The sequence below is a fragment of the Anguilla rostrata genome, chromosome 9 (assembly GCF_018555375.3).
Source record: "Anguilla rostrata isolate EN2019 chromosome 9, ASM1855537v3, whole genome shotgun sequence".
NCBI classification, from domain to species: domain Eukaryota; kingdom Metazoa; phylum Chordata; class Actinopteri; order Anguilliformes; family Anguillidae; genus Anguilla; species Anguilla rostrata.
In genome coordinates this window covers 33,416,045-33,428,107 of record NC_057941.1, presented here as the reverse complement: position 1 = coordinate 33,428,107, position 12,063 = coordinate 33,416,045, and the positions used below count along the sequence as shown (strand labels likewise).

The 12,063-nt window shown below is 42.8% G+C and overlaps 1 protein-coding gene across 1 annotated transcript in view; it reads right to left on the bottom strand.

Annotated features, from left to right (window-relative positions):
- The window catches only part of LOC135263629 (collagen alpha-1(XXIII) chain-like), a 110,538-nt gene that overhangs the window by 35,560 nt on the left and 62,915 nt on the right, over nt 1–12,063 (bottom strand). The window lies entirely within an intron of this gene.

Sequence of the window (12,063 nt, the reverse complement as noted above, 5' to 3'; positions counted from 1 at the left end):
CTGCCTGCCAACAAACCTCACAGGCAAAGTACATCCAAGAGCACTGGAAAAACATCAATATTTTATTTTATTTTATTTTGTCCAAAAAATAAATGTTTGCAGAGAGCACAGATGAACTCCGTGCGAAATTGGCTGTTGAATAGGAAACATACCTGTGGAGCAGGACAGCACGCAGATGTTAAAACCTCTGTTTGCGGACATGCTTTCCCCATTAATATGAGTGGGAAGTCGACCGACTCCCTGCTGCAACACCTCCGCAGGGGAGACCCTTTGAGCGATTCTCTCTTATAAACCCCTTTACTGGACCGTGTAACGCAATGGCCATGCACAGGAAGGACCTGAAACCACTGCAAAAGGGTAACTAATGTTCCGTTGGGAGACGCCACACACCTTCCCCTGACTGTGATGGACACTGAACTTCATAACTGTGTAACTCAGGTTAAAGCCGGGGAAAAGTGAAGTGTCTTACAGGTTTAATGTTAGTATTCATTTATGCTGCGTTGAGCTGATTTAACTTGCATCACGTGGTTATTTATTCCAGGAAATATTAATTAAATACAATCATCACCCAAAATGTATAAAATAGAACATTTTATAATATAAACCTTGCTGTATAAAAGGTATTAAGCATTTTAGTATTTCCTGTCTGACCACCATGTTCTCTGGCCTTTATTATTATTATTATTGTTATTATTGTTATTATTAATAATAAAAAAATAACAGTAGAGAGTTTGAAAAGTAAATATGCACCATCTCCGGCAGAACCAGCCCCCCCGCCCCCCACCCTCAATACTCCCGGTAATACTGGCAGCATCCATGAAAACTGCCGGAAATGGATGGGGCACATGGCATGGGGGCCAGACAGCGTGCGTGGGAAGGGGAGGGGGGGTTGCTGACACTGAGGCCTGCTTTCTGACTTTTCCCTTCATAATGAGGGAGGAAGCGTCCCTCCTGAGTACAGGGCAGGGTTCAATAGTAACACTCGCCTGGGGGAGCAATACCTGGTGTTGAACAAGTAAAACTGCTTGACCATTTGACTTCCCAGATTGGGCAAGTGAAGATTCAGAACTAATTCACAATGAAATCTCTTCTGAAATCTCAGCTTTGCACCACTAGACTATCACAGAACTCACAGTGTATAAGAAGGAAAAATTGGTTGCAAGGCCATGTTTGTTGTTAAGACCACTAACCACTCAAAAAAAAAAAAAAAATCTTAATGTTGAACCCTTATGAGAGTGTTCGTTCAGGGCGATATTGCAGAACCAACACAAATTCCAGTCGGCCATCCAGCACAAGATGTTGCTGTATGAGATAATATAATAAGACCTGCATGTCAAGATGTAGAAAAAGAGAAGGAAAGGTTAATCTCCTCAGCATGGAAGTGGTGTGGTAAACCATTGAAAGAAAAGACTGAGACTGCATGTAAAGGGAAAAGACAATGGGGGCCAATTATGGGGCCTTGGTGAACACCCTAAAGAATTGTGCACATGATGTAGGGTAAAATCCACTTCAGAGCACGTTTTAGCACAAGTGATTTATTTAAGTCATTTATTGGCTAAAGAATCCACAAAACTTTGTTCTCAAGGCCTTAATTGGCTGCTAATTGAAGGGAAACCACAAATACCAGAAGAACTACAGCCCTTTAGGACTGGAGATTGAAACCCTAGTCTACAGTGTCAAAAGGTTCAGAAAGGTGAATAAGGATAAAGATAAAAGAATGGAAAGATGCTACAGTTAATTGAATTGCTTAAGCTTCCTTGTCAACTGAAACCTGCTATCCAACAGTTATGATGGAGCCAACTGTGCACTGCCCTACAGGTTCGCCTGTCATGTTAGGCCAGAAAGAATGATGATTCAATTCCAGACAAGCTATTCGACATCCCTTGATGTTACACCAGCCTACAGAGGATACATACATGCTTCGCGAAGGCTTAGTGACACACAATTTGTGTTATAATACAACATAGGTCAGGAGGTGTCCCATTGGCACAGGAGGTCTTGATTGGATGTTGTCACAGTAGCGTGTCTCATTAGGCTGGCAGAAACAGAGCGCTGGTGGTCTGCTCGGGTCTGGGGGATAGCCGATATGCTCCGGGGCAATTCTGACCGGTCGATTACATTCGTGGGGCTCTGAGAGGCGTGCTGGGGGGGGGAGACCGTACGTGAGAAAAGTCCCCCCCCCCCCTCGTTGCATGAGTGCTGCTGCCGTGGTTACAGTGCAAATGCGCGCCCTCCCAGGAGACAAGAGGGCCACCGCCCTTTCCCGTCTAGACCGCAGCTCCGCTAGGCCGGCACGTGGCTGCAGTCGAGCGAGAGCGGGAGATGCAGCCACTGTCTGATTACAGCCCTTACACAGAGCTTTCCAGAGTTTTTCATGGCCTCATAAAATGGCCTCCCTGTGGCTTATGACCCCCTTAGCTCAATAAAATGGCCTAGGTTACACAACTACTATTTAAAACCCGGAGGGGAGTGGGGGGGAGGGAGGGAGGGGGTGCATTGTGGAAAGGTTGCATTTGTATCTCTACAGTATATACGTACTGTGTGTGTGATGATTTGTATGAAAAACATGAGTACGGTGACACACTGAAATAAATGAAAACTTGCTCACTTGGATGCTTGGGAGAGGGTTGCAGTGTGAAAAGATGCAGGCTGGCTTGATCAAATGCTGCTTTTATACATAAATAATTAAGTAATCCATGTGCTTTATGACAGATTGACCTTTCTACACTTGCAGTAAAGATTAATATTCAGAAGAGCTGATGATGGGGATGATGGCGAAGAGGCCAGATGTGCCTCAAATGTGATCTGACCGTTCAATGTGTGACCGGGCCAATCTTTCAGCAAGGAGGCTGAGATCTCAGTCTCTCACCAGAACAGAGATAAAGTGCACAGCTAAATCACAGCTATGAGGGCACAGAGCAGAACTACTGAGCTAATTAATCCCTCGAAGAGTAGATGTTTTTGGAATGTTTTTTTTTCTTCAGTCAGTGTTCTAGAACTCTACTGCTTTCAGTAACCAGCACTGATTGTTACATCAGCATTAGAACGCTCAGTTGAGAATCGCATATCTTGTGATCTTACACCTTAACAGGTTAATAATATACATGGCCAAATCCCTCCACACCCACAGCATCCCCCACCTCCCAGCCTCCCACACACAGCCCAGCCCGGATATGAGAACGAGAAGCCTCCATGGACGCAGGCGTGCACGCGTGTGCCGTTCCTGGGACCTGTTTATATAGTCTGCAAAAAAGGTGATGTGTGTTTAGGTGGGTGGTGAGCAGTTTACAAATTGCAGCTGTCTGTGAACATTTCTGGTAGTCCTCCCAAGGGAAGTTGCCGAGGGGTGGATGGTAGGGTCTCTCTTGATGGTGGAATGGGACGTCTCAGCACAGCTCAGCGTTCAGGTCCTCTCAACATCAGGTGTTCACACTTAAACATGAACATCTAACCTTTAGAGAAAACTACAACTCCCCAGAGAGGAAGCAGACCATGTTCCAGAGTGACCTATGGGAAAGTCTGAAAATCAAGTCATTTTCGGAGACTGACATTTCAGAGAGGATAGGTCAATTTCAGGCTGACGTGCAATAAAAAATGATTTACATAAAAGAGTGAATTCATACAAGACAGTGGCATAAATTTCCATCCTCCTGTCTGGCTCCTGGTTCTCATTTAGAAATTAGGTTCTTCTGTGCATTCCTAAGCCTAATAGTTCACATTGCAAGATGTGCGCCACACATTGGCTGCACAGACTGTACATTACATTGCCTGGTTTGAGGAGAGCCAATAACACTCGACTAACTGAAGGAGACTGGCTGCACGGCGTGAATCGCCCTGCATAGACACTGGCTTCCAGTGTGCAGACGTGCCCTGTGGTCTGCTACTTAATCCTGACCATGTCAGTGGTGACTCTGGCCGGCAGTTCCACAAGGCCAAACTGTCACCAAAGAGGAAGGAGAATTTAGTGGACTGGTCTGCCATTATTTTGTCCCACTCCAACAGCTCCCCAGGTCTACTGAATGCCTGCAGCCAGGCTGCCTCAGCTGCAAGGTGAAAAATAAGGGCTGGCTGGCAGCAGACTATTAAGAGACTGCCTGTACTTCTCTGTGCCCTGTATTTAATGATGGATTCTGCAGCAAGGGAACAATCCTGCAAACTGGATGGGAGAACAAGAGTCAAAACTGGGTTAAAAATCGGTTTAACATAGACGGGGTGGGCGGGGGAGCATTGGTTTTGGTTGGGAAAATATCCTGCAACCTACGCGGTTTTGACGAGGCGCCAAGCACAAATAAATGTGCAGAGCATGCAGCCCAAGGCTCCCAACCTGGGTCATTGTACCCCCCCCCCCCCATACCACCCCCCCGACTGCCAAGAGCGCCCCCCCCCCCACCACAGACCACCAGAACACTCATCTTACAAGCCAGATGAACACCAGCACAGTTAGCAAAAAAAAACAACAAAAAAAACAAGACATCTGACACAATGATTCATCGCACAAAGCAATGTTGCAACAATTACATCGTCCTGCGTAAGTGGCATACAGATGGGTAAATATTAAGCCCATGTTAAGTGGTGTGTGAAATTCATTACCAAGAGCAACAGTAGTGAAAAGAGTAATTCATCTGTCAGGGTCATACTGTAAACAGAAAAGACACAGACCATCACAAAGATCAGGAGCCAGCGGTACTCCAAAGAAATAATGATGAAAAACATGCAAATGCAAATGGGTATCAAACCACCGCTGGTCATGACTTCACAGCCAGTTATATAATCCCATCTGCTTTGATATAAACATACATCTAAATCAGTGCATTTCAGGGAAATGTGTTTTTATTTGCGAGGAACGCATAGCAGGACCAACAGTAACAGTATCCATATTAAAAATGTGAAGGGAAGAAAACCCAAAAACAGTTCTTTACTTCACACCGCAAATGTCTTCAATAAGCGACCCAATGAAAACAATAAGCTACTCCATATTTATAGGCAGAGCTGTATGAATGCTGAAAGCATATTTTTCCTTTTCCCCACAGATGTTAAAGCAGCTTATTAACACAAGACCCCGCAAGACTTATCTGGACCCGGTTAACTCTGAATAAGTCAGATGATCGCAAGTTCTCCTTTCCTTCCTCATGAATGAATGACTGAATGAATGAATGAATGAATGAATGAATGAATGAAAAGGTATAATAAATGCTTTAATTTAAATTATATTCACAAATATTTTCAAATTTAAAGCAACAAAAATGTATTCAGAGGGAACCAAAAACCCAAAAGCAATGGGAGATTGATTCTCTCACCCAGGGGCAAAGGGATGGAGAAACAGCTGTGCAAAATGATGTAAAATACAACGAACAACAAAACTGAAATCTGCAAAGGGTTAAAATCCTGACAGATTTTTTTATTTTATTTAAAATCTTTAGCAGTACAAAAATGACATTTCAATATTACCTCTCTGTTCTCAGTAAACAAAGAATTACAACAAAAAAAACACATTATTTGCCTGTTTAATTAGGATGTTTATTACACTTATTTTCTTCCAGTAGCCAAACATAAATATAAAAGGCATCATGTTGAGCAACAGCGTGTGGAGGCTGCAGACAGAGAAAGCCCAACACTGTTCTGATTAGTCCCGGGAAGCCTCATGACAATAACTCTCAGTGATGGAAGAGAGCTTCAGGTCTTTGTAGTCCTTTAAATGTCTTCCTTGGAAGCAGACCTAATGCTCTTAACAAAGCGACTGTCATCCTCTCTTTTCCCTCTGTTGATAAATGAGTGTAGAGAGGGCCTCCAGCCTGTCTGAACAAACTGCAAATCCTGCTACTCAGTAAATGAACATGGTTTCCACTTCACTTTTAAGCCTCAGAAAGCAGACCCCTACCCCCCACCCCTTCTGTACCTATTTAAGTCATCATGTACTTGCAGCTCTAATGAAGATCACATCGCACTGGGTCTATGCAAACCACAAGAACAACAGAGACAATGGAACACTGGAAAAGATATTTTAACATTTAACAGTGCCACTGAATTCTTTATTATCTTGTTGTGTGTATGTAAAAAAGCAGCATTTCCTTGTATTTCACATTACATTGACATTTCAGGCAGACACTCGTATTACGTGCACAGTGACCAGCCCATTATACTACACTGCCAATCTATAATATGCAATACCACCCTTTTGCTGTCAACAATGGATAAGCTATAAGAAAAACTATTAACTATTTTTACTTCAGGAGCTTTACACATTTTGTATATATTTGTGCGTTCATATGTTTGTGTCAGGAAGGAGTTGCATAAATATTTCAACCTTCAAATGTAGCACAACATAGTGGCATATGTTTTTAGGCTGCATATTCTTTATACAGGAAAAGGACTAAAGGACAAGAGCACGCAATCACAGAAGCACAATTTTATTTCTCTATCGTCTTTCCTCAAAAGTTAGTACGTCATCTACCAACATGGACTATATAATTCAGTTTAAAAATCGGAGACACAATATGGAGTTGCATGCACAATAAAGACTCGCTCCCATACTGATCAGGTTTTTTTTGCTGACATGCAAACCTAAGGCACGTATTCAGATTAACTTTGAGGCCTTTATTATGCATACATAACACATTCATACACATTGAATTACTGCTTTATAAATCATTCATAAACAAAGGCAAATTTATGGATTACTAGAACACGAAAATGTAGCTGATGCTGATGAAAAAAGTAGAGAAAAAATATGGAAGGCACACATGAATTAAATCTGGGAAACACTGAATGTAAACCACAACAATCTGAATTCTCCAGTAGTTAATCCTTCAGATTTACACACCAAACTTGCGCTCCAATGCTATCATAAATCAACAGTCTATGCACTCCCCGCTATGCCAGGGATTAACGTAAATGCCTTAGGAAAGCTAACAGATTCCAGAGGAATTCCAGGCCTTACTGTTAAAGTCCACATGTATAAACAGCAATGATGGGAGAGCAAGGTTTCCCCTTGAAAGCTACTGTGTGCTGCCAATTGCTCACTCATATGAAATACTACTAATACTATTACTACTACTACTACTACTAATAATAATAATAATAATAATAATCCCTTTATAACCACAGTTTACCCTTTTTCAAATGCATTATTTCAGCAGGACAATATGCCATGTCACAAACCATCATGTATGATCTCATGCTGGTTCCATGAATACATCAGAACCAGAACCTGCAGAGTCCCCAGATCTCAATGCAATAGAGCACCTTAGGGAACTCCATGATGCTATCAAGTCAGCATGTACCCAAAATCCCAAAATACTGCTTTTAAATCTCAAAGCACTTTACAGTGAGAGGGGAACAAAGTTCACTTCAACCAATACCAATGTATAGCACTGATAAGTAGCTGAAGAGATCCCAATGGAGCACAAGCAAAGAGCTCCACAAACTAAAAACATGATGAACAGGGCCTGACTACTTCCAAAATGAAGCACGACATGACATCATATGGCATGGCATACATTCAGCAGATGCTCAACATAAGAGCATTTAAGAGAGTTTTATAGGTAGTCTATTTAGGTTACTGATAAAAGTAGCCATGCCATTACTCTGTCTGAGATGTGAGGGCCACAGAGAGAACAGGCTCGCGTGACCTGGGTGCACATGAGCCCTGCTGGAAATAAGCAGTCGTGAACCCCCCCCCCCCCCTTTCCGAAACATTCACATGTGCTGGTCATGGCTCACAATGGCAGTGTTTATCCAGAAAGCGGGGGGTTCATCCGCCTTCAGGGGCCACTTGGGTGGTGCCGCCGTTAATAGGCCAATCGGAAGGCAGAGGTGCATCGTCATGACAGCAACAGAACTCCAACTCAGAGTGTAATCAGCTCCGGGGGCTGTTGACTTTGGTCTTTGGCCAATCATATACAGTGTTGTGCTGTGCATACACTAATGTAAATATGTACGTAATAAGGGTATTGTGAAGCAACAGTAGTGGCCGATGAGCAAAAAATTAGTTTTTATTATTGCATTCCAGGCTAAAGGCTAAGTTCCCCACCTTCCCTATATCACTGTCTTCGGTTGACACAGGCTAGCACTGACATTGTGGAGAAGTTGGAACATCTGGATGTTAAGTCTCAGAAACCTAAATGAGCCATTCTTACTTCCTGGTTGAATTTAGGTTCATATCTCGTGCTCCAGTCTGTCCAACTGAAGTCTGTCTGTGTGAAGGGGGAGGTTTTTGGGGTAGAAGGTTGATTGGATGGGGTCATCCAAAGTTCCCAGAGATGGCGTGTGAGTTGTAGGTGCATTAGTAGGCCACCTTAGTTTGCACACCAGAAGCATGTTTGTAAAATTAATCCTCTTTGTAAAGGAGGAAGCCTGGGAACACTATCAACAAAGCATTAAATTTCCTCCCTAACTGGATTAAGGTGTAAAAATATATGGCTGGACCTCTGCGCCAATATATGCAGAGTCTCAAGGAGAATCCACTGTCAGTATAATTTGCCATGGTTACAGTCTTGCCCATACCTAGGTGGTGTACAAGAAAGAAATTGGAACACCAGTGTCAAGTCACTTAAGAGGGTGCTTTTGATTAAACTGCCCGCTCTTGACTGGTTGACCGCAATTAAAATTTGTGGTCAACTTGATGTGTAGTTCTGTCTGTTTTTCCTTGCACTAGAAAGTGACGACCTCAGTTCTGCTAACTGTTGCCACTTTCATATGATGTCCCCCCTCTTGGTTCCTTGCTAACATTACCTTCGAACAGGCATCCCCAAAAGTTTGGAGTATAGACAGCCAAACCAGAATCTCTGCAATGACCCATGGGCCAAAATCTTACAATTCCCAGATGCAAGAGTAAGAACAGAATTTTCCAACAGTATGTTTGTTTCAGTGCCTGATGCGTACCATTACAACATGGCCTTGCACAGGAAATTATGTTTATGTGAACGGGGCTTCCGTCAATTACTGGTGCATTAATACGGGACTTTTAACATTATGTATGTGAAAATAATAATAATGTACTGTCAGTCATGGTTTGAATCAGCCAGCAACAGTTTACATACTGAATCATTTGCGTGATCTTTTTCCCCCATTCCCATTACCTTCTAGGATGAGTTTTTTCCCAACCCTTTTGTGTGCCAAACCAAAGGCCTTGGCAAGCCATAGCTTGGGCAACTCCGCTTTAGATGATGCGCCTCATGAAATGCTGGAAAACTGGGCCATCACTGAGGCCTCATCTTACAGCTATGCTAGCCATATATGCTAGCCATGACAACAGACATCAAGGCCCATCCATTTTAGTGAATGCCTCTATGAAAGCTAGGATGTTATTTGCTTAATTTATACTATTAATTAATAATATATATATTTGATGGAATTAACCAAAATGGCACTTTTATGGAACTATATAAAAAAGTGTATTCAAACCACACTTTTCAGTACTTTGTGCAACATCTCTTTGCAAGCATAACACATATGAGTTGCCTTCTATAGTTTTAGGAGAAAATATTGGGGGAGGAGGGGATCTTTGACAGTTCCTCCATACAAAATATTTCCAGATCCTTCAGATCCTTAGTCTGTGGCTTGTTGGCAGCCCATGTCAAATCAGCCGCACATTTTAATCAGGAAATCTGGCGACTGCATTGTATAAATAGTAATTTTGTGGCCAGTTAACGCTTTTCTGTGCATAGGACCATTGTCTAGCTGAAAGATCCATTTGTGGTCAAGTTTGAGCACATAACCAGAACCAGTTTTTGGGGAAAATGTCTTGGTACATATTGGAGTTCGTGACTCCATAACATCCACAACTTTTCACCATAACATTTCAACAAAAACTGTCTTACAACTTCAATCCCAATGCTAATGTGCCAGGAAAAAAAATTGTTTGAAATATTGTTGAAAAGCAACATTTTTGTTAATTACCCTCAATAGAGGCTTTTTTCTGGCAACCCTTCCAATACATATATACAGTTAATTACTTTTATCATTAGTTTTATACAACCTTCTTTTCTTATCTTTGCCAAGGGTATAAATCATGTTGGAGGATACTATGTGTGTGCATGATTGCATGTGTGTGCAAATGTAGATATAGATGTAAATTTACATAGTGTACATAAACATGCAGCAACCTTGTACATTACCAGCATAATACATTTCAATTGAGTAGAAATTCTCTCTCGTGGAATTTTTACTCTGGCTATAAAACAGTGGAGACCGAATAGAATATAAATACATATTTACATGAATCCCCACAGGAAATGTCAAGTAGACAAAAGCCAAAAAAGTCTGTTTTCAGCGCTGGAAAAGAAAACATAAACGACACACAGGCCCAGCAGGGACTGAGCAGAGTCTGAGCTCGCCCCTGGTTGAACGTTTGAGACTTTTGGGGGTGCGCCTGGTTCATTTCCACAGGAAGCCCCACAGTGACCCCACGCGTCGTGTATCCGCAATTCCCGCTAACGTATGCCAGGCTTCCCTCGACCCCCCCCCACCACCCCCTCCCCACCACCACCCCCACCACACCCGTGCCTCTCGTCGCCCCCTGCTCATGGAAGCTAATCTACACAGTACAGTACAGTGCATCAGGAGGACAGGCTGAATCCAATTTAAAAGCGGGCCTTTGATTCTGTTTGGCTGTGGCGCCGTTCGTGATGACGTTTGGCTCATCTCTGGAGCCACATTTTCGGGAGAGAAAACGCTGACAGCTCTGACTCCTCTCCAATGTCACGCTCGAGGGATCTGAGTAGCCACTCTGGCTGCTCTGAATGTTAGACGTACCATAGATGCCAAGGTGAAATATGCACGTGTGTCAACAGCCTTCCAAACCAGTGGGCATTTCCTCATTTAAAAAAATAAAAAATAATCAACAAAAAATACAGTTGTTGCTGTTGATTGTAATATTAATGATTGCAACAAAAAAGTAAAATTTAATTTTCACATTAAAAAAACTGTATTTATAGAACTTGCAAGAACTACCAGGTGTGCTAACAGGGATTTTCCCCCTTCAGATCAATGAAACAATTGAGTCAGCCAGAGAAAAACATGAAAATCAGATAAGAAGCTAAAAGAAATAAACAGTAAAATGAAGAAAAAAAACAGCCTGCATACTCAACGTTCTCCACACTCATACGTCACTGGACAGTATCTCGGGAGAACATTTTAACCTTTGGCTGTGCTGACCCTCTCCCACATGCCGGGAGAGTCCGGAGCGGGACGCTAAGGGGACGCTAACAGGCTGGATGAATTTTGCAGCCGCACGGGTCCTCCCTTCTCCCGTCTCTCTCTCTGAGGTTCTCGGGGGAATCAGGAAGCACGAGGAATAAATCATTCAGGGAAAGCCTGGGCTGCTTGCCATCTCACGGCACAAGGCCTCCATTCTTCTTCTGAGGAGGAACATCTTCCTCAGTTCACTGCCTTGGTTCTGCGCTCAAAGCCATTTATTCTAAAATCCTCTAAAAATAGTCCACTGATGGGTCACCTTACCCTCCAAGCTGTATCCCAACGATGGATCCCCCATACCCTGTTCACTGTACCCCACTTGTAGCTATTGCCTAAGTGCCTCTATATTTATCAACTGTGAACTGATGGATATCTTATTGCATACATTATACTGACTGATATTGATATATGTGAAACTGAGTATTTCAAATACTGTACTATGTCAGCCACATCATTTCTGTCCCCCTAACTGGACCAGATTGGTTACAGTTTTTTTCTGCTTTTGCTTTAATGATTTTTTTAGAAATGGCACACTCTGCACTTTGTGTTTATATAGCCGCCAAGAAAAGCCCCAACTCAAGGAGGTATCAATTAGTCAGCTCCAGCTAAATCCAGAGGATTCACTGACACTCCATATGGTTTCCCCTCTGCGGAAGGATGCCTATGATGGGATTTGCATTCATATGGATTCAGCGAGTCCTTCCAATTAGCCGGATTACACCGCGGAGCAATTTTCAGGAATGCAGATCATCTGGGGCTGTTGACGTAGCTGAAACAGCATCAGAGGGCATGACTCTGAGATCAGCAGGGTATCTGAAATATGAACAGTAACACCTTTCTTGGGCTCACTGAGGTGACAGCATGTGCAGG